Below are 6,547 nucleotides of genomic sequence, written 5' to 3' on the forward strand. Positions count from 1 at the left end.
GTGTATTACAGCCAAGTTTCCAGCCATGGGACATGTGCTGGCTTTGGATGTGGGACTGATATTGGCCTCTGGATGTGGGGGCTGGGCCTGGTCTTCTGTTGCGGGAGTTCTCCCAGAGCACTTTGATATAGAATGGCAGCCCTGTCCCCCTGTTTCTGTTCTGTGTCTGTGTGGTCTGTGTTCCAGACACAGTACTGGTTCATCTAACTTACTAACTGCTGGTTCAAACTGTCACAATGCTTGTCCCTCTTGGTGGGCATGTGTGCACATGCTGGGGCCTGGTCTTCCTGGTTCCTGCCTTCTCTTTTAGAATTTTAATTCAGATCTTTTAAAATATTTTTTATTTCTCTGCTTAAACTTTTGAACATATAAAATACAATTATAATAATTATTTTAGTATGTTTTTTGTTATATCTACTTCAATTATAGGTCTATTTTGATTCATTGATCATTCTTTTCACTATGGACCACATTTTCCTATTTCTTTGTATGTTTTGGTGATCTTTCCTTGTTAGTTGCCAGATAATTAATTTCATTTTACTGTAAATTTTCTTGACTTTGGCCAGGAAAGTTAAGTTACTAGTTACTTGGAAACCATTTAATCCATTCAGGTCTTTAGTGAATTCACTAACTAGAATTTAATTGGAGTATGCTCAGTTTGTGCCTCATGATTCCTCATTACAAAGACAAATATCTTTCTGAGTGTTCTACCCAGTGCTTTGTGAATGAAGAGTTTTTCCAGTTTAGCTCGTGGGAATAGGCACTGTTTCCAGCTTTGAGTGTACTGTGTACTGATTCTTTTCATCTTTTCAGATGGTTATTACTATACCTCTCAGTAGTGTCCTACATAAAATGTTGTGGTTGGTTCTCTTCTAAATAGCTGATATTTAATGACCTCTTAAACAGTGATATATCTGTGTCCCCTCTATCTCAGGTTGTACTTTCTCTGTGCAGCTTTCTTTCTATTACTGTGTTCAGCGAATACTGTCTCAGAAGAAGCAGACATCCATGTCTCAGTATATTTGTAAGTAGAATAGATTTAAAAGTTTTCTTTTCTGAAATAAGGATTAGCAATAAGAAAGATTTTGTGATCAATTTTGAAATAAGATGAAAGAATTAGACATTAATATTACTATGAATTACTAAAGATCATTAACTTGGCTTTTACAAACATGTGCTCAGCCTTGTTTTTTCTCACTGGTAATGGTGATGGGGAAATTGTGAGAACATAGATTTCTGGGCTCACAGTAAAAATTCTGATTCAGTAAATTTTGTGCAATATTTGGAAAGAAAATGCTCTGCAGAGAGTCTTTCCCAGTTCCATGGGTAGCACAGGTCAACAAAAATAACACAATGGAATTTGTAGAAAAGTGACTTTTCATGATTTTACCAGGAGAAACATAGAGCACTTGGGCTATGTACTTTATAATTTCTAAGAAAAAGCATTTAAATGGGAATAGCAATAGAAAAGAGAATAAGTGCAGAGAGTGAGAAGTCAGATGTTAAGACAAAAGAAGAAAAGATCAGACAAAATAAGACCAGGTAGAGAATAGAAGAAAAGATAGAATAGGAGTTTCCAAATTGATGCAATTAGAATATAAACTATTTCATATTCTTCAGAGGAATTTGAAACTTAAATTTTGCTTTAAATTTTTTATGAGCTGAGTAATTAAAATTTTGTTTCCTTCCCAACTTCCACATCGAACTCAGGAGCTTTACACTGAAGCACATCATGAGTCTTTTTGCGTAATTAATTAGCTAACTCCCTAAATTGCCAAGGCTAAGCTGAAACTTGTTTATCACCTGCCTCAGCCTCTTTGAGACTGGGATAACAAGAGTACACTACCATTCCCAGCTACAGATCCTTGACCTTTACTCCAGTTGACATAGATTCTGTAGAATCTTAGAGAGTTAAACCTGAAACACCATCAGTTTTTAAAACACACTGCTATTTTATGTACCTCTAAGAAAATCTGCCACTATTTAACTATAGAACAGTGTTTTTTTAACCATCTATTGTAAGATATTTCATTTTCATTGATGTTAAAAAAAAAAGGAAGAGATATTGCGTCCTGAACTTGATCATATACAGTATTGAGAAGAATTTTCTTTTTCGAATCTCTTCTTTCTATGATGTGTTGTATTTTCTCAAGGCTATTTTTTCAAAGACAACTCTAATCTCTCTTCCATGAAACCTATCTTTATCCTTACGGTTAGATATATTTCACATTTCCTTTGAGCATGTTTCTTATCCCATTTTAATTTTGAATTTTTCCTTAATAGAAATCAAAACCAAAATAGGAGTTAAGTCCTTCTGCTTTCCCTGCATCATCTGTTAACATTATACCATCTGCCCCAAGCAGTAGGGCTGAACCTTCTTTCTTATTCTTGCTGAACATGTATTTTTTAATCCTTTTTATTGTTCTTAACATTTTTCACCAGCCTCCGCTCATTCTGGGCTTGCTTTACTTCCATGACTCTCCTTGTTTCACACCATAGTTTTGTATTCATGTGCCTTTTTTTTTTTCATTGCCCCTCCCTTTGCCAGTTCTTTTAAAATTCTGAATTTATCATAGACTACCTTAGACAACATATTAGATTCCTTCATTACCACTTTATTCTATTTCTTATAAGATTAATATTTATACTATCATAAACTTACTTTTTAGAAACTGAAACTCCTTTTCAAAAAAGTCTTGTTGCCTGTAATCCCAGCACTTGGGAGGCTGAAAACAGGAGAATCACTATGAGTCCGATCTGTGTAGTAAGACCCTGTACTAAATACATAAAAGTCTTATCACAATAAAATTTGCACTATAGCATCATACAGCTTTTTTTCCTAAACTCGGTAAAATGAACTTCCTAAACAATAGTCAATCCCAGTATTGCATTTTCTATTAACTCCAGGACAATGGTGCTTTCTCATGCATCTCACTTCTATTTCACTAATCAGAAATAATTCCAAAGGAGTACTTTCATTATTTCTTCCACCTAATGAGAGAAGAAATAGTTTATATGCTAGTGGCTAATAGTGTGCTCTTCTAAGGAAGAATTTTAGTTGATTTTCATGATAGTTGATGATCTCTATTGTTAGATCACTGCTGTGTTACTTTGTAGAAAATATTAAGAACACATTTATTCATTACAAAATTGATTGAATTATACTTTATACAAGGGACCCAAATACAACCTTGAAAAAATGCAATAATGAATCAGGCATAGTCCCTCTTCTTACAATTCAGTGGAATGAATAAATTGATGTGTTTTTTTTTTTTTTCTGCAGCAAGGCAGCAACTAATTTATTTCCACAATAAGATTCCAAATCAATTTTTTCCCTACTCTAACTTTTCCATTTTATTTCTATCCTTAGGTAAATTAACCATTCAAGTCAATATAATATTTTCTAAAATACTAGGTTTTTTTTTATTTTTAACTATAGTCTGTATTGTAGAATGCCTAAGTCATAAATGTACAGCTAAGTCATTATGCTGTGAATACTCATGTACGTTCAGATAAGATGATTGTAGCTTCTAAAAGTCCAATATAACTTCTTCCCAGTTAAAGTCACTTTGTCTCCTCTAAAAGTAATCACTAAGTTTGTCTCCATGATAAATAATTTTCTATATAGTTTTTGCCTTGGAAGTAGCTTAGTTTAGCCAGACTTCTTTAACATTGTAAATTGAATTGAACAATGTCTCATTGATGTCTTCTCTAGATTTGCCTGTTACTTTCTATAATAGTACTACAGTCTATCTATTGAAATGAATCCATTTATTATTGGTATCATTTACATGCTACTGGATTGAAATTGCTCACATTTTCTTTAGGATTTTTATATCTTGTTCATTAGACTGTGAATATGGTCTGAAATTCTGTTTCTCTTTTTTTAACGTGCTTTATCAAGTTTTGATACTGCGTTTCTGCTGTTAAAAAGAGAATAATTCACTGACTTAAGAGATTTATGTAATTCTACCAACTATGTGAAGATAGTTACAAAAATTCTTTAATTAACTTGGAGACTTTTTGTAGTCATCGTTACATACTTGGTAGAATTGACCAATGAAACCGTTCATGGTGAGTTTTTTGGTTTGGTTGGTTTTGGTTTTGTGTGAAGACAGGGAGGAGGGAAAAGAGTTTCAAAATATAAATTTGGTTTCTTTAATAGTTATGTGACTATGCAGTTATATGACTATTTCTATTTCTTGCCAGTTTGGTAAATTAAAGTTTTCTAGGAATTTATCTCTTTAATTTTTGTAATTGGCATAAATTTGTTTACAGTGTCTTTGTTATCTTTTCAATTCTGTAAAACCATGATGTCTCATTTTGTTTACTTCTGATTTTTTATATTCATGACTTTTATATGTTTTTAACTGCTTCTCGTGAGACTTTCCAATTTTATTTTTTATTTTATTTTTATTTATTTATTTATTTACTTAATTTTTTATTACCAATTTTATTAATCTTTCCAAAATAAATTTTGACTCTTTCAATGTAGTATATGCTTATTTTTCTACTTTATTAATTTGTATTTACATCTTTATTACTTTTTCTTTTCTACCTTTGTATTTGCATTAGTTATTTTCTAGTGTCTTGAGATGGATATTCAGTTCACTAAAGTATATTCAGCTAAAGGTATGCATTTAAAAAAAAATAAAAATAAAGGTATACATTTCTAACTCCTATTTTAGCTGTCTCTAAGTTTTAATATACACTATTTTCTTTTCATTTAGTTCATATCATTTTAAATTTCCATTGTAATTTTCCTTTGGCCATTGGGTTGTTTAGAAGTAACTTTCTTTTCTAGACATGTAGTATATGACATATATTTTCATTAATTTTATATTTACTTATATGATCAGAGCACATGACATGTATATCAAAATTTGAAGTTTTGAAACTTTCTTTAAGACTCAATATGTATACTTACCTGGCAGGGGAGACACCATGATCACGAAGGTGGTTTTCCAGGGAGATGCTTATCCATTGCACTCCGGATGTGCTGACCCCTGTGATTTCCCCAAATGCGGGAAACTCGACTGCATAATTTGTGGTAGTGGGGGACTGAGTTTGCGCTTTCCCCTGGGGGGAAAAAGAAAAGACTCAATATGTACCTCTTTGTAACTGTGTGCTGAGTTTATGTGTGTATTTTTGACTTGTGATGTTCTATATAACATATCAAATGTGTGTCAATCTTATTGCTCAAATTCTCTGTAAGTGCCTTATATTTTTCCATAATTTTATTGATAAACAAATAGCAATGAGAGAGTTTCAAATCAAATTGCTAGGACAGTTTCAATAACTAACACACTGCATACATTCTTCTTAGTGGTTAATTGCTGTTCAAGATGCAGACTTGAGATCCTCTTTACAAACACCATTAGAACATTCTATTCATTAATAGAATGTAACTATATATCTATCCTAACCACTTTGAATACACAGATTAAAAAATGGACATTCATCTGTATACACTTTTTTTTGGTTAAGTTCCGTTATTTGAATTTTATAGGTGTGTAAACTCAGCAAAATATTCTAAAAGAGTCCAGTAGCCCATAATAGCATTAGGTCTTCTGTTTAACTGGCAATGTCAGAAATTGTTCACGAGTCCCCCACAGCTCAACATAACAGCATGGCTTTCCTTCCTATATTTCATCTTCATCCTTTTCTACTGGATGGTTAAGACCAAGGTAAAGCTGGACCTATGCAAGAAGAGTTGTAGCTTTTGGGTCTGATAAGGTCAGTGAAATCCCCTCAGGATTTATCTTGAGATCCTGTACCTCAGATTGTAGATCCTTTGTCAGTGTCAGCCATGTGGATGAGTCACGGCCTAACCCTAAGGAAAATGAAATACCTTGGAATTCATCTAACTAAAGAAGTCAAAAATCTTTTCAAGGAAAATTACAGTACTCTGAAAAAAGACATTGTAGAGGATTTCAGAAAATGGAAAGATATTCCATGCTCCTGGATAGGAAGAACCAACATTGTCAAGATGGTTATACTCCTAGAATTGCTGTACAGATTTAATGCAATCCCTATCAGACTACCACCGACATACCTCACAGACATAGAGAAATCATTCCTAAGATTTATTTGGAACTGGAAAAGACCTAGAATAGCAAAGGCAATTCTGGGCAATAAAGACAAGGCAGGAGGCATTACAATTCCTGACTTGAAATTATACAAGACGCCTGTGATAAAATCAGCATGGTACTGGCATCAAAATAGGCCTGAGGATCAATGGAATAGATTAGAAGATGCTGAGGCCCCTATGAACACACTCAGCCATCTTATCTTTGACAAAGGGGCCAAACATACTCACTGGAAGAAAGATAACCTCTTTAACAAATGGTGCTGGAAAAACTGGCTCTCTACATGCCAAGAACTCAAACTTGACCCAGCTCTACCACCATGTACTAAACTAAAGTCAAAATGGATTAAAGATCTAAACATTAAAGCAGAGACACTAAATCTCCTAGAAGAGAAAATAGGAGGAACTCTTGAAGACATAGGGGTAGGCAAAGACTTCATGGACAGAAATCAAATTGCA

The 6,547-nt window shown here is 33.3% G+C and overlaps 1 protein-coding gene and 1 non-coding gene across 3 annotated transcripts in view; both read left to right on the forward strand.

Moving 5' to 3' along the window:
- Stx17 (syntaxin 17) overlaps positions 1-6,547 on the forward strand; it is a 110,678-nt gene that overhangs the window by 68,751 nt on the left and 35,380 nt on the right. The gene's annotated exons all lie outside the window — the stretch shown is intronic.
- On the forward strand, positions 4,920-5,082 carry LOC111813767. Its single transcript, XR_002818940.1, has one exon. It is a non-coding gene; the product is annotated as a U1 spliceosomal RNA (small nuclear RNA).

This window comes from Octodon degus, unplaced genomic scaffold, assembly GCF_000260255.1.
Source record: "Octodon degus isolate 3935 unplaced genomic scaffold, OctDeg1.0 scaffold00221, whole genome shotgun sequence".
NCBI lineage: Eukaryota > Metazoa > Chordata > Mammalia > Rodentia > Octodontidae > Octodon > Octodon degus.